Consider the following 22,217-nt stretch of genomic DNA (forward strand, 5'->3'; position numbering starts at 1 on the left):
CTAGTTTATACTTGCTCCAGTTGTCTATCACATGTATTTAGCTAGTTGGATCAAAATTAACATTATTGAAAAAATTAAATAGTCTTTCACTCCTCTCAATTTTCAATTATTTTCATTGTAGCATGCTCAATTTTTAATTTATGTAGATTAATCTCATATCCTAGTAGATTAAATCTGGGGTTTATTTTAATTAATAATTTTACCCTTTAGACCACATAAAATAATAGTATGTGCTTTTATTTTTGTTAATGTTAGAAGGAATAATTAGTTTAAATTTATAACATAAGGGGAGAAATTTAGTTGACATACACCTATGAACATTTCTTAATCGTTCTAAGCATGAAAAGTCAGTCCCCTATATTTTTTACTTACTATAACTTAGTTGCCTTGAATGTAATTATTAGTATAGTGGTATGTTTCTACATAACTTTTGGTAAAATTAACTCAAGTATTTACTAAAACAAACATATACACTCACAAGGACAAAAAATGAATCTATAAAAAAATATTCCCTAACTTATGTTTAATCCATAATCGCATATTTAACCTCCCAAAGTTGAAAGTTCAAATTCAACCAACCTCCTTCCAACTATCCATTACTTAGTGGTAAAGTATGAAATGTTTCAATCAACCTCCTTCCAACTATCCATTCCTTAGTAGTAGAGTATGAAATGTTTAACTTGTATGATAGGGTGTCACATTAAAGGACAAATTGTGATTCATTTTGTTTGAATCTAATCTACATCAACCTTTTCTCTATTCATGTCTTTATCACTTAAAAATAACTCAATTGTCAAGAGCGTTACAAGTTAGGGTTGTCATTGCACCAAAAGATCAACCTATTAACGCTCAATACAACCACTAGACTTGTAGAAGACACTAGAGGTTGTTAAAACATGTCACGAATCCCCATGAAAGATGATGGTGCACTACCAACAATCCCCCTCCCACCATTACTCATCTCAAGCTGCACGAATTCTAACTTGTGACCAATCTCTAATACCATTTGCTAGAAGCTACAATTGTTTCTACACCAAAAGATCACATGTTAGTTCCTGATACAACCACTAGACTTATAGAAGACATGGGAGGTTGTTAAACCATGTCACCAATCCTTGTGAGAGATGTTAGCACACAACCAACAAAGAGTTCTAGCTAGCTACATCATCTATATAATAAAAAATAGGTTAAGAATAATTCATAAATGCTTGATTGTATTTCAATCTTGTTATAATTGCAAATCAAGTTAAGGGATTAGACTAAAGTTAAACTCCTTACGAAAAGATCCATGATATATTGAAGGTGTCACACTATAATTTAGATTAGATTAAGAAATAGTTTTGTGAAGGTCAAGAATGTGTATGTTGATTAAACAAATTTAGACCACACTTGTACATGTTTTACAATGACTAGTAATGTAGCTATGAAAGTGGACCAAAAATAGAACAAATCCTAAAGAACACATTTATATCATTGAATGCAATCTATGATATATTGATTTATTGCCGCGTCTAAAGCTAAGTACTTCAACATTTGTACTTAATTTTAAAAAAAAATTATTGTATAGACAATATCTTAACTAACAAAGAGTAAAGGTATTAGAGATGGGCCCAAGATTATTTAGGTGCATGAGTTTGGTGGCTTTATTTCACCTAGTAAATAAGACCATGTAAATGCAAACCATTTTCATTCCATCCAAAGAGAGCTATTATGTCAAAGCCTACATTATGTCTAATGTGTTAAAAGATTTCTTAATGAAGAAAGGAATGCAAAGAAAACTTAATCAAAGTGAAATTAATATGTAAATAACATTTCTTATACTAATGAGTAACTTTTTTCTCTTGGTTAAAGAGTCTTGGATGAGGAACAAACTTTTAAGAAAAGAGGCTTAGAATATAGATTTAATATTTTATGCTCTATATTGGCTAAGATTCATGCACCATTTTTACATTGTAGTAAAAAGAAAATTGAAGGTTCAATAGAAAGAAAACAATAGGCACAAGGTGTTTTTATTTTGTTGTTTGAAATAGTTGAGGATATGTCATGAGCTTTAAAGTAGGGGTAAGTCTAAGATAAGAATGATTGGTTTCTCATGTAATTTGGTAATCGAAAAATTATATGTTATTTTAGTGTAGATTGGGCTCCCTTTTCCACCTTTATACTTTGGGCAAAATCTTGTTTATAAGGAATGAAAAAGATATGTTTGAAAATGTAATGGTCGTGGTGTTTGATCCACACAAAAATCACTTGACTATTTCCTCCTTTACTTATAGTTAAGTTGAACTAGATATATGTAAAGGTTTACTAGATAGATATGATTAAAGGTAGAAGATAGGATCTGGAAGCAAATTATTAATTATGAAGTATTCTCTTCTATTGTTGGTTTAGTTCTAGGTAAGGTATATAGCAAGTAGGGTCATAGTGAATATTGTAACTTGAGTTTCTACAAAGTTTGGAAGGGTTGGAATTGAATTTTTTTTAAAGGCAATCAACTAATTAAATGTAAGATAAAACAAAGATACAATAGAAAGTTAGTATTTTTCTGCCATCACTTCTTATCATTTAAATGCTAGATAATTTATTTCATTAATTTTTCAAAAGAAATCATAATAATTATAAAAAAATATTAATCAATTTAGAAATAAATTGAGATTGAAAAAAAATCAAATCAAAAAATATTCTCCTCTTCTTAAAAATTATACAACCCCACATACATCTTAGAAAAGGTGAAAAAGTAAGTGGACTGCTTGATTTATCAAATAAAAAGAAATGAGATGTGGATCCTCAAATTCAAGAATCTTCATTAGCAACTATTAATCAATCTTATTTAAACCGTTTTACTTTATATCATATAAAGTAGAGGAAGCTACTATGAAATGGACAAAAATAAAGAATATAAAGAAAAATGTAAGGAGGTAGCCAATGGCCATACGATACTTAGGCTCTCCATAAAAAAAGAAGATAAAATCTAGTTTCTTTGGTCAATACGTAATTTGACCTATTTAATATAATATATTTATTTATGTAATGCTCTTAGAATTTGTTGTTACAACATGCCCCATTAATAATCTTCAAAGAATTTAATTTAAAATTATTACCATCTCAACTAATTATTCTAAATTAATTATTATATTTATTCATTTCATTTAAGAATTAAAAATAATATTTTAAAGCTTTTTATTGATAAACTATTTTTCTTTTAAAAAAATATTTAAATTTTCTTTAAACTATTTTTTCTTCATATTATTAGTGAAAATAAAAAATTTAATATTTGAAATAACATTAGATGAAAACTTAATTTTATGATATTTAATGTCATTTTTGTGGTTCAAGAAATGAGTCCATAGACAAAACTTATATTTATGACTACATATTTAATCTTATTAACTATATATCTTTTACATTTAATATCAAATTGACATTGCTATTTTGCAATCCATATCTACAAACTAGCAATGTGGACGAGTGTTCACCCACAAGTATTTATTAGGTAAGGACTTTTATCCTATGTCAAGTCCCTAAAATTAAATACAAGTTTTGATTAAGATTGAAAGTATGTTATGTAATCATGTAAGAAGCTTAGAGTGTAGACATGTTGATATCATATTGATATTATGTTTTTTTCTAATGATGATATGATTTGAAGCTTAGAGTGTAGGCATGTTGATATCATATTGATATTATGTTTTTTTCTAATGATGATATGATTTGTAATGAAACTCTCTTATGATTATAAATGATGGACGATTTACAATTATTCTTTTTTACAATATCCTATACAAAGATCTGCATTTATTATTCTCAAGTTTATAAAAAATGACTATTAAGAAAGTCAATTTAGACCTAGAATTAAATTGAAAATAATAATAACATATTTAAATTGCATATCTAAATTAACCAAATAAAAAATAAAAGAGAAATTATATTTAAATTTTAAAAACATATCGAAATAAAGGTTAATTAAATTTAGATTCTTCACCAAATTTAATACAAAATATATCATTCATAATAAAGAAATTCCTAAACCAAACAGAAAAATCTCTACCCATATTAAAAATTAATTCTTAAATTGATTTGTGCTTCTCCATACACAAGCTTGATGCCAAGATTTTTTTTTATTTTTAATTTTTTAATTTTCTGGAATAGTACTTTTAACTTTTGTTGAAAAAGTCATAGCAATGAGAATTAATCCCATGGTATTGATTTGTTTACGGTTTGGAGTAATGAGATTAAGTCAATAATTATTACAACTTGGTTCACGTATAGCCCGTGCGGTTGGTTTGAAAATGTGTTTCTTAAAAATGAGTATAAAAGTAAAAGAAATGGATGAAAGTGGGATCTAGTTGTAGTTGGATTAAAATGTGTTTGGTACTTATTCTTGGATGGGGGAAACATAGTGTTTATATGTGCTTGTGACATTTGGTCGGTCCTTGTGGGATAATTATGTCTTTGTCCTACTCTTTTGGAAAGCTGTTTTATATTAGAATAGGACATTTTTATTTTTATTTTTTGGTTCCATGGAGGACTCCACTCCATCATTGCTCCTTGTTGCCCCCTAATTAAGGGAATGAACAAGGATCCCTCACCTAGCTACTTAACAAGACCATCAACACTCGCTTAGACCATCAACACTTGCTTAGAGGTTACTATGGTCTAAACTTGGATTTATGAAGGGAAACATAATTCAAACTTATGGTTGATTTTTATAATTAATTATTTAATGATAGGGTAATATATTTAAGTTTAGATTTGAATCGACAAAGGTTACAAGGTTGTTATAATGCAAATATTCAATTTGTCAGATGTTATTTTAGTTTAAATTTGAGTGTATATAAGAAAATAATCTAATTTTATTATCAATTTATATGTCAAATAGCTAATGTGAGAATATTAGAGTTAAAATTGATCAATCAATGTAAATGAAAATGAAATCGATATGAAGTATTTAGTAATTATAATATAATCTTCAACTTTATCTTTTGATTAATTGATTCATATTAGAATGGTGTTCTACCACTTTTTGTCTAATGGTCTTGCGCTTAGATGGTGTAGATTGGTTATCTATACTTAATCATTCAAAACTGTAATGGGTACCTTGGAAATGCCCAAGAACTAAACCAATTGCTGAAAGCGATTTAAATGTCTTTACATAGGTTTCAATCCACACAACATGAGCAAGAAGAAATTTATGCAAATTGAAGATTGAACCGCTGCTAAAATAATATTAGTTCTCACAATGATAGAATCAAGTACATAGCAATGTATTCCAAAGGCCAAACCCCAAGGGAATGATGTCTAGAATGTTACAAGAGAGGATGAACGTCCTCTAATGCCAAGAAAGATATGTGACTCACACATCCAAGCTCTTATCAAATGCAATTCACAATCATTCCATGCTAAACAATGACTCTCCCACCTCTATTTATACTTTTCCTTCACCCTTCTAGAAGGAAATAAAATATTGATTAATTGCAAGTATTAGAAGCTTCCCCCTTCCAATAATTAATGCACTCTCTAGAAACTCCTCCTTTGCAATACAATAGTTAATAATGTTTTTAGAAAAATAAATTGCTAGAGGCTTCCCCCTTTCCAATAATTAATACACACTCTAGAAGCTTCTCCTTTGCAATACAATTATTTAATTAATTTAATTATATATAAAGTCACCTTTTAATTTTTAATTTATTTAATGGCTTTATAAGAAATTAATTTAATTTCCTCTTATGCTCCACTTAGCCTTTGGAGAACATGAAGGCTAAAAGATGGGGTCATTACAGTCCACCCTACTTGAAATTGCTTGTCCTCAAGCAATCTTAGTCATGTTTGCAGTAGCACCTGCTCACTCTCCCAAATAGCATCTTCCTCTGGCAAATATCTCCATTTGACTAGATATTCTTTAATCAACCTGCTTCACAAAGTCCTTTCCCTAGTATCCATAATAGCCTCAGGAATCAATACGAGCTTTCCCTCCTCATATAATGGTGGCAATTATGTAGAAGGCACAACTCTCTGACCGATGGCTTTCTCAAGCCTTGACACATGAAACAAATTATGCACCCAACTGCCCTCTAGAAGCTCAATCTCATAAGCAACCTCACCCACCTTGTGAATCACTCTATAGGGACCCTAAAACCTAGGCTTCAACTTCTCTACTCTGCTCTTCTTGAGTGATGACTATCTATATGGTTGTAGCCTCAGGTAAACCATATCCCCAACCTCGAAGTTGTGCTCTATCCAGTGCTAGTCATCATACAATTTTTATTGATTTTGGGCTTGTTGTATATTCTCCTTGAGCACCCTCAAAATATCCTGACTATCCTACAAGAAATGTTTTGCTTTGGGCACTCTACTATCCCCCAAAACCAGACCGATGAAACTAGGTGCTTCATAACCGTATAATGCCATGAATGGAGTCATCTTGATGGGCATATGATAAGTGGTGTTATAACAATACTCTCCCATATGTAGCCATTTGACCCAAGCTCTTTGTTGTGCAGTCACATAGTTCCTCAGATATCCTTCCACCCATTTATTTACAATCTCTGTTTGCCCATCTGTCTATGGATGATAACTAGTGCTAGGCGTAAGATTTGTACCACACAACCTAAACAATTCCTACCAAAAAGTACTCATAAAATTATTATCTCGATCACTAACAATACAACTAGGTAGCCCATGTAACCAGAATATCTCTTTGAAGAAAAGATTGGCCACCTGTGTTGTTGTGTAAGTGGATGGAATAGCAAAGAAGTGAGCAAACTTCGTCAACCAGTCAACAACCACATAGATGTGATCTTTCCCCTATACTTGTGGTAACCCGGTGATGAAGTCCATAGAAATACTTTCTCATTTCCTATCTGGAATGGGCAAAGGTTGTAACTGTATCACCTAGTTTAGTAGTGTAACATGAAAACTAACTATTAAATGAAAGTTTTAACCATACTAAACATGGAAAACACTTATGATAGGACCAAAGAAGACATAATTGAAGAAAGTAGACCAAGAATGGTAAACTCCTCAAATGCTTCTCATGATGACGAAGCTATGTCCCTGATGGGAGGGGATGTATGCTCACTTTGTGCTCAAGCTTCCAATGGATGGGGGTTTTTACCAAGTGTGTGTATGGGTGAGGGTTTCAAACAAGGGAGTCATGGAGGTATTTTAGCATTATAATGGTATTTTGGTAGTTTCTAAGCTCTCAAAATAGCATTATAACTTTGCATGAAAAGGTGGATTGATTTTGTGAAGGGAGGAGGTTCAATTTACAGGCCAAGGGTTGGAGGAATGGAGGGCCAAGATGAAAGGATGGCAAGATGGTGAGGGAGGGCTAGGATGCACTCAAAGGGGAGCACATGGATTGTGCTTGTTTAGCACCAATGAGGAGGTGACAAGTGTCAAAAGGAGGATGAGTGTGAGAGGATAGGATAAGGGTTGGTCAAAGGCTTGATGAGGGTGGTTGAGTATGTAAGAGTCATGAGTGAGGATGGAAGAGCCATTAAGAGGAGTGTAAGAGATATTTGAGGGTCATTTATGTTGGAGGGTGAGGGGGAAGATATTTGTTGACTTTAGCTTGGGTTAGCAAGTCTTAACCCATGTTTATGATTGTGCACATGATTAGAAGAGGTTTAGGATTAGCTTAGAAGGGGGGTTAGGTGGTGAGTGATTTAGATTTGATGGGATGTGTTAGTTAGGTGGCTAAGTGAGGTTAGTATGGGTGAATGGGTTGGATTAGGGGTTAGGATAAGGTTTAGGAAGGCTTTTGGATTTTAGATATTTTATTCAATAAAATGGGAGTATGGAATTAAATTGAATAGATTTGATGATTTATTCAATTTAATAGAGGAAGAGGGATTTAATTGATAAATTGATTTTGGGTGATCATTTGATTTTATCAATTGGACTATAGTTAATTAAATTAATTAATTAACTATGGGATGATGATTAATTAATTAAATAGTAAATATTTAATCAATAATGTCCTAGGAGATGACTAAATATGATTACTTATTGATGTAATCAGATTTAGGTGTCTACAGTAACAACCCTGCAGGATATGTGTGTTCTCCCTTATTCTGTTGACAAACTACACACTCCCTGACATGCTTCTGAACATCATCCTTGAGTATTGTCCATGTGAACCGCTCATGGATCTGCCTGTAGGTCTTAAAGACCCCTAGATGTCTAGTTGTAGGTGCATCGTGAAATGTCTTCATTATTACTTCCCTAAATTGTGATGAAGGAATCAAATATATCTTACTGTGGAACTTAATCAATCTTTCCATCACCACGTAATAACCATCATGTATGGTGCCTGCAATTACTCCATAAGCCCAAGTGTCCCTCGCATACTCTTCTGTGATCTTATTTCTCCAATCTCCTGTAATCTCAACTAGAGCACAAATATGAGGTCTCCTAGACAAAGCACCTGCCACCACATTCTTCTTACCTTTGACAAACTCAATGTCAAAGTCATAGGCCTATAACTTCATAATCCACTTCTATTGTCTATCATTCAGATCATGATGGTTCATGAAGTATTTGATGCTGTTGTGATCAGTTTTGATAACAAATTTTCCCCCAACTAGGTAGGACCGAAACTTAGCCAATGCATGCATAATAGCCAACATCACCTGATCATAGATGGAATAGCTCCTCTCCACTCCACGAAGTTTTCTGCTCTCAAAAACTATGGGGGAAACATTTTGTTGCCCACTCTATGTTATTATGCCAAAAAAGTCTCTACATTCTCCTCAGGGAAACTACTCTGCAACTCCCATCTGAAAGTCCTCTAAGTACAATGGTTCTTCCCTCATGCTAAAACTTCATCTCCAATTTTGCTAAGTTAAGTGCAAACTCTACTAACGAGGCCATCCATATCATGCCGAGGATGACATCATAGTCCCCCATGTCTACCACCTAGAACTCATCTTCCAACTCATAGCCATCTCCAAACCTGATGTGAAGATTAGATATCTTCCAAGTGAATAATAGTTTTTCACCATGAGCTACCATGACTCTAAATCTGGCATGCTCCTCAATCTATAGACCTCTCTTGGCTACCAATTTTGCATCTATAAAATTATGTGTAGCCCCAGTGTCAATGAGTGAGATCACTTTCTGCCCTTACATAGTACCCCTAACCTTAAATGTGATTGCCTTCTGAGCCCCCATTAATTGTGCTAATGAATTCTCATCCTCAGGAATGCTACTCTCCTCTATAGTTCTATCCTCATCTGAATCAGAGTGTTGGTCCTCCCTCTCTGACTATGACTCTTCTACTGAGAAATACTCCATTTGATTTGCCTTAGCCTTGACAAGACACTTATGAGATAAATCCCAAGGCTCTCTGCAATGAAAACATACCTTCTGCTTTCTTAAATCATTCGAGGTGTCATTATCCAACTTATCTCTTTTTGGCTGAGCATCCTTGTGAAATTTTTTTTTGTCCTTCTCCTTGTCCTTTTTCATATAAGAATCCATGTGCTAAAATCTACTCCTTAATGAAGAAGGTGCTAAATTATGAGCCTTTTTAGTGGCCTCCTGTAATGTAGCTGGGTCATGCCCCTTGACCCAACCTCACAAGGGTACTAAGAGTCCATCCATAAACAATACTACTAACCTCCTCTCTGAAATATCTATGACTGACACAACTAACCTTTGAAACTCATTGATATATGTCTCAACTAATCCCCACTACTTGAGTTGTGCCATCTCCTTAAATTGTAATTCAGGATCCCTAGTATCAAATCTTTCTATGAGCTTCTTAGTGAACTCCTCGTAAGATGTGATCTGATTATGTCCCAAGGTTACTATGCCATGGTGCCACCACTCATGTGCTGGTCCATCCAAGTGAATATCTACATACTTTATAGCCTCCTCCTCAGGCATAGGATTCAGTTGCAAGTATGTATCCATCTTCTGCACTCAAGCTAATGCGATCATCTTCCCTAAAGCATCATAATAAGGTAAAAAAATGTTTCCCAACTTTCTTTCTCAGCTCAAGGTTTTGATTTCCTCCTCCTTATCTAGGCACGTGTCTCATCCTCAAGTCCATGTAATCTCTGAGAGAAATGTTCACTTGAAACTGCAGTCTACTAGCCTCCTAATCCCTCCTGAACTGATCCTGTAACTCCATAATCTGCAGTTCATTAATCAGCTGAACTAGATCTCTGGGTGGGAAGGTGGGTAGAAGAGGTCTCGAGTTGGTTGTTCAATTGGGCGTGCAACATGTCTAAAGTTATCAGCCTCATTTCCATTGTTGTCATGTCTATTATTACCATTAATGTTGCCTTGACCTCCATTATCGTTGCCCCTATTATTTTTGTTTCCATTCTTGGCATCACCTAGATTAATATTGATGCCCATCTGTCTAGCCATTAGCTATAACATCATATCCATTCGCCTATTCTACTCCTGTTGCATGTGCTACCCCTCCTCTAATGTATCCAGGAACCTAAATATTACATTTTCCTAATCTAAACCAGTATTCCTATCATCTCGGTCACCCATACTATTGTCTTGTTCAAAGAATATCTCCTCTATGTTTGTATGACTGGATTATATGTCCCTCTACATGGATGAACTACCTTGTCCATTTTGCAAGTCTGAACTCCTACTTCGTCTTACTCTGGTATTGCAAAAATTATAAAGCCCTTGTCGCATGCTCAAACATAAATGCTTAATATCTCCACAGGATGGTAGGACTTATAACTCTAATACCACTGTAATGGGCACCGCTCTAATACCATTGTAATGGATATCCTAGAAACGGCTTTGATACCACTGTAATGGGCACCTACTGGTTATAACTTCATAAAACACTTTGCAAGCAAGCTTTGATACCATTGTAATGGGCACCCTGGAAATGCCCAAGAACTAAACCAATTACTGAAAGTGATTTAAATGTCTTTGCATAGGTTTCAATCCACACAACATGAGCAGGAAGGAATTTATGCAAATTGAAAACTAAACCATTGTTGAAATAATATTAGTTCTCACAATGATAAAATCAAGTACATAGCAATGTATTCCAAAGGCCAAACCCCAAGGGAATGACATCTAGAATGTTACAAGAGAGGATGAACATCCTCTAATGCCAAGAAAGATATGTGACTCACACATCCAAGCTCTTATCAAATGCAATTCACAATCATCCCATGCTAAACAATGACTCTCCCACCTCTATTTATACTTTTCCTTCACCCTTCTAGAAGGAAATAAAATATTGATTAATTGCAAGTACTAGAAGCTTCCCCCTTCCAATAATTAATGCACTCTCTAGAAACTCCTCCCTTGCAATACACACTCTAGAAGCTTCTCCCTTGTAATACAATAATTAATTAAATTAATTATATATAAAGTCACCTTTTTAATTTTTAATTTATTTAATGACTTTATAAGAAATTAATTTAATTTCCTCTTATGTTCCACTTAGCCTTTGGAGAACGTGAAGGCTAAAAGATGGGGTCATTACAGAAACATAAAAATATATAGGCTAACACGGTGATTTCATCATGTCGCAAATCCTTAAAACTTAATTGACATGTTGTAGCGTAGTAAATTGTACTCCTTTATTTAATGAGTCTAATTTTACATTATGTTGGCACCCATTTTTTCACCTCCTCTACCTTTAAGCACATTTTGGGCCATTTTGGTATTTAAATCAAGAATATAAGTCCTATCTTGTATTAAGTCTCAATGCAGTCATCTTTTGGTGCTTATTTTAAGTGTCTTTTTTTATTATATATCATAACATGCTTACATTGGTCATATCCTATTGTGAAATTCAATGCAATTAAGGCCCCACACTTCAACACTCATGTAGATTTCAAATGTAATAGTTACGCCCTATAATCTTTTCATCCCTTAAATTTAAGCCAAAAGGGTTAGACTAATTTGCTAACTACAAATGTGAAAGTTGGAATTGTCTAACCACCTTTTTGTAGCATCATAAATTATAGTTGTATACAATATACACCATCTTTTGTACCCTTTCCTTAGTGCATGGTGTCTGTACTCACCCAAAAATGGTCACCTAGACTATTAGCCCCCTTCTCAACATTTTTGCTAAATTATTAAATCATTTATCTAGATCAAATATTTAAAAATTTATTTATTTGATTTTATCCTATAGTTTGACCACTATATCCTAAGTTCATATTTAATTAAAAGGAACATGTCCCCCTTTAATTAAATAAAAGACCCCTTTCATCTCTTATCCTAAGTTGCACACATAAAGTCATTTTCCCATTTAAAAAATAAATAAATGACTTTTTGTCTCACATGGAGATGCAAAAGTCAACTCTTTCTCATCGTAGGAAATGATCTTGCATATGGATCATCCAAAAGTCAACTCCCAGGATCTTCATGTCTCATGATCTCTGCCATCTGTACTTCTTTAAAAGGGAGAGCTCTCTCCTCATCTTCATCTATCTTTTTTGCATTAGAGTTATGTTGCAGGTTTTTCTATAAGTACTCTTGGAGCTTGTGGTTTCATCTTCATCCTTGCATAGCATTGTAGCTTAGTTTCATAGTGCATTAGCATAGTTTCCTTTATACATTAGAATAACACACTTAGCTTAATTAGAGGGATTGTAATACTTTCATATTTGTTATCTTAGCTTGCATTATTTGCATCTCACATAGTTTAGTTGCATCTTGCATAACATTTCCATGGTAATTCGTGGACACTAGCATCCTTTCTCTTGTCTTAGAATCTCCCATTTCATGGTGTACTTGCAAGGGGTTGCATTTCTTAGGTCTAGTTGAGAGCCCTCTTATTATCCTTTACATTCCTTTGCACTTCATGACTAGGGAGCTCTAGGTCAACGTTTGGGACTCTCAATCCATGAGATCTCTAAAATAGAAGGACTTAGAGAAGTGCACATTTCATGTGTACATTTTTGGTGCCCACCATGGGGTAGAACAACTTTGTTTTACCTTTCTTTTTATGTTTTAGTCACTTCTTAATTTGTTGGTTTGTCTATTTTTTTCTTTTTGTTGTTAGAGTTATTGTATGATACTTTTCCAGTATCGTACAATACTTTTTTCTATATCTATGCGATACTTTACCAGTTAAAAGTATTTCACATGATACAAAGTTATGTCGCATGATAATTCTAAATATAGTTGCATTTTTTAATAGAGAGTATCACATGGGCATAAAGTATTGCTCTACAATACAGTGAAGTATCATACAATATTTGTGTAGCAGAAAATATTGTTTGAGTCAGGGCAGAGGACTTTTTCAATTTTTATTAGTGTTTGAGTCCTTGACGTATCTTATTTTTGGGTTTTCTAGATTATATGTTGTTTGACCAGTGCCTTGCAAGTTTATTACAGGTTTTTGCTAACCTCTTCTTGATGTGCTAACTCATTGGTTTTGCAAGTTGTAGGGTTTCCTAGGTTTCTTGTGAAATTGCTCATTAACAGAATGCATGTCAAAGACAATTTGCTAAAAGGCGCTACTAATAGTTTTGCAGGGCTGCCCAAACAAAGCAAAAATAAACAAACCAAGTGTGCTTTCTTTTATTTCATTTTTGTGTGCGACATATACTAGTGGCTTCCCTTCATTGAGTCTCAAAAATGAGTGGCATATTCCACTTTTTGGTGGTCTTAATTAATCTCCTTGGTGTGTTTGGGGGAAGCACTAAGAATAGGTGAGTATGCTCTTCACCCTTTGGGTGAATCAAAAATCTTGACCTCTTAGTGTGGATCCATTTGGTTTCTATCTCCTAGTGAGATACTACCTTTAAAGGGTCTATTTTGGTGGAAAGATACCAATAGGAGTAACCCAAAGTGGGAACGAGAATAACCTAGCTAACCCAACCCACTATAATCACAAACCACTTGACAAAGGGCAAAGCCTTGGGGGGTGTAAAACCTGTCTTCATTTAGTAGAAGTACTTGTGGGATTGGGACCATGAGGAAAATACTAAGCAAGAATAGTTAAGGTACTCTTGTGGCTGCAAGGTCCATTACTTGTCTCTGAAAAGGTGTCCTATTATTAGGTGCAAGAGGAGTTTCATGAATGAGACCCTTTCAAAACACCTTAGGATTAGAAGCTACTCTTATTATTCACTCAACATATTGGTGCAAGGATTGATCCTAGTGGACTACCCAGATTGCCTCAAGATTTCACACTCACTATTTGCGTCCCTTTGGTTGTGCCAATGACACCTCCATGTTAAAGCCAACATTTATTGTGGGAAAACACTTTGTGTGAGGCAAGAGGGCATCAAGTGTGTGCCAAGTTGTTGAGTAATGAGGTGTGACCTTTAGGTAGTTATACTTGATGTGTTTTCAAATGTGATAGAACCGTGGAAATATTTTGGACATACACATGACATTAGCATTCATAGGGTTTTATTTTTGATATCACAAGTGCTTATGTTGGCAAGGTTGCTTTGTCCCTTGTTCAACTATTTGGAGACATGCTTATATCCCCAATTTCTCTCAAACCTTTGTGTATATTGTTATAAACTAGAGTTTTATTCTATCATGATTGTATTCTAGCCTAAAACACTTGAAAAACTAAACCAAAACATAAACATTATAGAGAGTGAGTCACATACTACATAGTTTATTGGCCCTTTATTGCATGCCAGTTCAGAGAAATATCGTACGATACTTTTGATTTGTTAGAAGTATCATACCACTTCACAAACTTTATCGCCCTACTATGCTATCTTCTATCATATAATCAACTATGAATTGTTGCTTGTTAAAGAAGTATCACCTGCCTATTGTATGAACTATCACACGATATAATTTGCTAAACTTCTATCACATGTTAAAGAAGTATCACTTGCCTATTGTATGAACTATCACACAATATAATTTGTTGAACTTCTATTGTTTGGTTTACTATAAACCGTCACCTAGATTTTGTGGCTTATGGAATTAACTCTAGGTTGTGTTTTGGTTAAATTTGGGGTCTTTTTACTTAGTCCTACCATAGTTTGGTTTGAAATCTCCGTGTCTAGTACTATCTAAAGCTGAAAATATGAGTTTAGTCTCTTGGGTATGAACTTAATGTCTCTATTGTTCACTTGTTGAAAACTTGGTTACCTTATTTTCTTGGCTATTTTCTATTGAGTTTCTTGCTCAATTCTTAGCTAGAATCATTAGTATTATAAATTCTTTAGTGCTCTTGAAGAGCTATTTGCTCCATATTATCTTTTTACAAGTGATCATTTTGACTATACAAATTCTAACCTTGAAAGGCTCTATTTTGTCTCATTATGATAAAGAGTTATCCTTACATGCCAGTTGTGACTAGGCTCTCAGTCAAGGAAGTCATCCCTCATTTACTTCTATGAAATTGTCCACTCCAAGTAGATGTCCTCGTAAGTAAACCTATGAGGATGAACCTTTCCTTGATAGGTAGGAAGAGGATAACACTACTACTTGGCATAATCCACTCTACCATTTTGACAATTTCTTCGATACCCACTTTGACACCATTAGGGCTACTAATAACCTTTTACTCACCATGAATCCTAAAGAGAGGAATTGCCATCTAGAGGATCTTTTTGCACTTAGAGAAGAACAAGCTTAGTTGGGTAGAGAGAGACTAGAAGAGGTTAGGCACATAACCACTAGAGAGATGTCTCAGACACATGTTGAAACCAATACTTGTACATGTGACTTTGAAAATTGGCATGCTCATGGAAACTATAACAACCCCTTCATGAAAAAACCATCTTGTGGCAACAATGGAAATAACACGCCATTGAGGTCTCCAAGGACACATGCTGCGAGATGTCCCTCACCACCTAGACCCTCACAATCACATCATGAGAGTGAGGTAGATAATGAAGTTTCTAGTGATGATCTTATGAGATTTCAAGAAGATGAACTTCTCCAAAAACTTATGCTAAATGATTTAGAACAAAATGGAGACCAATACTTTCAATACATGACCTCTCGGGGATGGAAACTCCCTCATGACTATGACATTCAAAGGATCATACAGAAACGAGAACCCATTGAGGCTGAGATCCTAAGAAAGGAAATGCAAAAGCTAAGAAGTCAACTTTCTCAACTACAAATACCAAAAGAGAAACCCAAAACATCTTTTGTGGAATCTATATGTGGTCTCCCATTTGATAGGAGTCTCTAAATGGTACCATTTCCTAGGGATATTAAGGTTCCCAAGTATGATAAATGCAATGGAAATGATGACCCACACAAACATGTACGTCACTTCTATGCTCTTAGCATGGACTTTGTGCATGAGGACACGTATATCATGAGATTATTTCCTAGTAGCTTAAGGGGGCAAGCCATGGAGTAATTTACCAAATTGTCACTTCCCCTTAAGACATTTGATGAACTTGCACAACAATTCATTAAACAATACTCTTATAACATGCAACATCCTATTACTATGTTGGATTTGTACAACATAAAACAAAAACAAGGGGAACCATTTGTTACATATTTACAATGTTGGAGATCATTATATTCTAGCTATCCTCAACAAATTCCTGAGTTTGAGAAAATTGACATCTTTCTCAACACGCTTGCGCCAAAATTATATGATCTTAGGAAGAAACTATTCACCTCATTCAATGACATGGTTGAAAGTCCCTATTGCATTGATTATGCTGCTATAAAAAAGGGTGACATTGTTCTCAATATAGAAAAAAATGGAAATGGAAATGGAAAGGATAAGGGCAAACCTTGGAATAAAAAAAGTATGTACTTAATGATGGAGTTGTAGATGCTCCTAAGACTAAGGAATTGATGTTTAACTTATCTAATACCATATATGTTACTAAAAAACAAGAGACCTCAAAGCCATGATCTTTTGATAAAGCTAAGAGGTTCTCTAAGCCAAGACACACTTATACACCAATGGTTGAATCATATGATGTGGTCTTGAAGATGTTGCTTTCCAATAAGCTCATCATGCTACCTGACAATGCTCGACCCTATGAACCACCTGCAAAACCTGATTGGTGGAGAGATGATCAATATTGAAATTATCATAGGAATAAGGGTCATAACACTAAAAAATACTACAAGCTCAAAGATGTTATTCAAGATCTTCTTGGAAATGGAAAAGTTATCACAGATGGCTTAGTTAAGAATTTTGACCATAAGGGTTTCAAACAATCATTGCTTGAATATGAGAAAGGAGAGACATTCAAAGCCAACAAAAAGGATAGTGACACCTAGATTATCTATGCAATATGCCAACATAGATAATGTGATCAACATGACTGAGCCCATAAGTGAAAAAATCTACATGATGGGCCCAAATTTGATAAGGAGCCTAATTATGAAAGTAACGATGAAAAACTTGAGGCGGTCTTGAGAATGCGCAACCCTCAAAACTTAAAGGGCACTAGGCCTAGGGTGTCCCTTAAGGTGGAAGATTCCTCCTCTTCTCATGGTGAGACCTTGAGTGCTATCACTAGTGGGCAATATAAGGTTGTTCTCAAAGTGGCTAGTGATCCTAATAATGCCTCATCTTCCAAATAGGTAGTTTTGCCTACTAGATCTAGTTGTGACTTTGTAAGTCAAATGTAGTGGACTCCTACCCAAATCTCCATTTTTGAGTTGCTAGAGTTGTCTCCTTTGTAGAAGGAGATCCTAGAGAAAACTTTATGCACTGCTAATGTTCCCACATATATTGATGTTGAACAGTTCCAAGCTATGGTAAACCACATTTCTTCACCTCATTGTCTTACATTTTTTGAAGAAGATGAAAAATCTCTTAGTCACCCCCACAATCTTGCCCTTTATATCGAAGTTTAGATTTACTACACCCGAGTCCAAAGAGTCCTGATAGAAAATGGTGCTAGGTTAAGTATTGTCTCCTTTAGCATAATTCAACAAATGGGAATGTCAAAATTTGGAATTGATCCTAGAAAGAAGATCAGTCAAATAATATGATGAGGTTGACTGGTCTTCCAAAGGCCTAATTTTCCTTCCTATCTATGTAAGTCCTATTGAGAAGGACATGGTCTTTCAAGTGTTGGACATCCCATTTGCATACAATCTTTTGTTGGGTCAACCATGGATCCATGAAATGCAAGCTACACCATCAACATATCACCAATGTATCAAATTTCCATTCAATGGTGTAGAAATAGTTATCTTAGGAGATACTTTGATGTCCATCAACATGATTACAAATGCAGAGTTAGTAGTCCCACACAATCGCCCCTCTAGTGATATTAGACCATCTCTTACAGAATGCAAAAAATCTTAAAAATGACAAGTATGGAGATGGGGGAGTACACCCTAGACTCCATTGCAACACTACCTATTTCCCTATGCTCCTACAAAAAACCATCTGAGAAAATAAAGCCTTCAACTTCCACTATGACCATCTTTGGTACTTTTTTTCAATCCTCAATTCCTTTAGAAGATGAAAAGGAAGATTAAGTTGTTAGAGATCGGATCCATATAGAAGAAGAGGATAATAATGAAGTCATTTTAAGTACACTTATCACTCCTAAAAGATATGGGTAAGGATACCAAATTTTGAAGAAAATGGGTTATCATGGTCAAGGACCTTTGAATGACAAAAAAGATCTCTTGTAGAACCTCTAGGTCACACCAAGGGATGAAAGAGCAAAGATGCTACATGCCTAGTGTACATTGTTGAAGATAACTTGCCACAATTTGATAGAGAGGTCCCTATCGCTAGTGACTCTGAAGTTGATACCCAACATGCTATTGTTGCTACAACACATGAAGAGGAATTCACACCTTCTACCTCCTCTATTTGGGGATAAGAACTATAATTTCATGATAACATTGTTGAAGCATTCACATCTGGGCAACCCAAATTTGATGAGTCAGATGTTGAAAATCCTAATGCAGAGAGAGCCCGATGAAACATTACTTGATGAGTGCCTCATGATCAAAGTACTAACTCTCAGGAATATGAGTGGGAGTCTCTTTCTTATGCCTCTTGTGAATTGGGTGAGGATGTGATACATGGCTATGGTACCCAACTGAACAAAGTTAATGAGTCTCATGTAGAGTCGACTAAGTTAAATTTGCAACCCACCTTAGTAGATCACATGATTCCTCTAAGATGAATCTTTTTGGATTCTTTTGTAGCCTTCTCTATAGGATTGACCTCTCTCATCACCACAGATGATTCCCCTCACATCAAAAAACTTGAAGTTTCCACCTCACTTTTGTTCATGCACTCGGATCTCATAGATTGGTCTATTCAAAATCAAAGACTAGAGCTACCCTCATTTCCAAATGACTATGAGATCACATATTACCTAAATGCCATTGAACCCATGGTATCTTCCACCAGTGAAGTGGCAGTCAGTATAACCAAAATAGACATCTAGTAACTCAGTCACAAATTGAAGATAAAAGGAAAAAAAAAGTTTAGATGGTGAAAACTACCTTGTGGCAGTGTTTGAACCAAAAATAAGTAAAAATAAAGATGTATCAGAAGGTGTAAACCTCTTTGAGGTGCTTGAGGATGAGGTACTGGGTAGTCTCCCCAGCTAGTTTAAAGATAGCTCATCAGTTTTGATTGAGCCTACGTAGCCAATAAATCTTAGTATCAAAATATTTCCCAAAATTATACATGTAGCTCAATCCTTCTTAGCAGAAGAAAAAAATTAGTTTGCTTAGTTTTTCTAGGAGAAGAAGATAAATTTTGCATGGACTTATGTTAACATGCCTAGGCTCAATATAGATCATATCATGCACCATCTCTCCATAGCTCCTACCATCAAGCCCATTAAACAAAAAATGAGAAAGATGCATCCACATATGGTCCTACTTGTGAAAGTTGAGTTAGAAAAACTCTCGAGTTCCAAATTCATTAGAGCTATTGATTATTCCAAATGGATCTCAAACATTATTCTTATGTCTAAATATGACAAATCTCTTCTAGTGTTACTAAGTTTTGAGACCTTAATAAAGCATACCCAAAGGATGATTTTCCACTATCAAATATAGATATGATAGTAGGCATGACTATAGGCTATGAAATGTACTCCCTTATGGATGGCTTCTCAAGGTAAAATTAGATAAAGATAGCTCCTAAGGATTAGGAGAAAATGACCTTTACATGTGCATGGGGAACCTTTTACTGGAAAGTCATGCATTTTGGTCTAAAAAATGTAGGAGCTACATACCAAAGGGCTATGGCTACAATATTTCAAGATATGATTCATAAAAACATGAGGATTCTATTGATGATACCCTTGCAAAATCTAAAAAATGAAGCAGTCACTTGTTTTACTTGAGTTTGATACTAGATGACATGAAACATTTTCAAATTAGACTTAATCCCAAAAAGTGTGCTTTTGGTGTCACATCTAGAAAATTATTAGGGTACATCATCTCAACTAAGGGAATTGAGCTTGATCTAGAAATGGTGCAAGAAATTATGAAGATGTTGCCTCCTAAAAATATTAGCCAACTAAGGAGTCTGCAAGGATGCCTTCAATCTCTTAGAAGGTTCATCTCTTACTTAGAGGATAGATCACAAATGTTTAATAAGAATCTGCATAAGGGTCAATATGTATATGGAATGAAGAGTGCGAGAAGAATTTGGCTTAAATCAAAGAGTATCTAGTGAAGCCACCTATTCTCATGCCTCTAATTCAAGGATAGTTATTTGTTCTCTACATCTCAGCCACTAAAAAATCTCTAGGAGCTCCGTTAGAACAACATGATGAGAATGGAAAAGAAAGAGTCATATACTACATCAACCACACATTGGTCTCTTATGGGCTTAATTGTAATAACATTGAGAAAGCTTATCTAGCTGTAGTGTTTGCATCATAAAAACTTTGCCACTACATGCTCACACATACCATGCAACTAGTTGCCAAAATCGAACCTTTGAAGTATCTCTTGAGTAAGGATGCACTTATGGGTAGACAATCAAAATGGATGATGATTCTTTCAAAATTTGAAATTCAATATGTTGAATGTAAGGCCATCAAAGGACATGATATTGTTGATTAGTTGGTTGAGTTCTTCATCATAGATAGTGCTCCTATGCAGATCAACTTTCCATATTCATCTATCATGTACATTAAGGACATAACTTGGAAGATGTTCTTTAATGGGTCATATAATCAAAATGGTGCTGGTGTTGGAATCATGTTTGTCACACCTCATGGCTACACAATTTCCAAAATCTTACAAAGTGCTATTTCCATGCACAAATAATATACTTGAATATGAAGCTCTTCTTAATGTAATAAAACTAGCTCTGGAATTGAGAATAATAGAATTGCATACCTATGGAGATTCCCAATTTGTCATTAATCAAGTGAACAATGAGTACCAAACTAAGGATGAAAAGCTAGTACCTTACAAGAAATTGGTTGATGCCTTGAGGAATTATTTTACATTTGTTACCTTTGAGAAAATTCCCAGGGTAGAAAATAAGGTTGCATATGCTATGGCAACTTTGACATCTATCCTACAACTACAAGAGAATGAATCTCACTTTGAGTTCCTAGTGGAAGAACCACGCCATCTTGCTTATGACTCCCTTGATGACCATATAATTTGCATTGAACTGTTGGTCATAATTCCTCCCACTATTTTACCATTTTCTCCTACTTATGAGACCAAATCATTCTTGAAAACCTTACACACAATGAAAAACATCAGCTTATCCATAACATCTTCCACTACACTCTCATCTTTGGTGACCCCTATACAAAGACATTTGATGTAACACTCCTTATGTGTCTAGAGATAGATGAGTCCAAAAAGGCCTTATTTGAAGTTCACCATAATATTTGTGGGTCACATTCTAATGGCCATGCACTTTCCCATAAATTGCTTAGGGCGGGGTGCTATTGGCCAACTATGTAAGACGATGCTGTCAAATATGCCAAATCCTATAAGAAGTGTTCGTTACATGGTAACTTGATTCATGCTCTTGGGTGTGAACTCATTCCTTTTATCAGGCATTGGCCTTTCTAGAAATGGGATTTTAAATTAGTTGGAAAAATCACCCAAGTTTGTCTAGTGGCCAAAAATTCATTATCACAACTATTGAGTATTCACTAAGTGGGTTGAGGCTATTCCACTTTCTATGGCTATATGAAAACATGTTTCCCTATTTATTCTAAATCACATCACTTTCCACTATGCTATCCCTTCTTTCATAGTCACTGACAATGGGGGAAGTTTAAGAATAAAGACCTAAGGTAACTTTGTAAAAAGTTTAAAATCAAGCAACATTGGTCCTGAATATA

This window comes from Cupressus sempervirens, chromosome 6, assembly GCF_028749045.1.
Source record: "Cupressus sempervirens isolate cs-2001-9-10 chromosome 6, ASM2874904v1, whole genome shotgun sequence".
Taxonomy (NCBI): domain Eukaryota; kingdom Viridiplantae; phylum Streptophyta; class Pinopsida; order Cupressales; family Cupressaceae; genus Cupressus; species Cupressus sempervirens.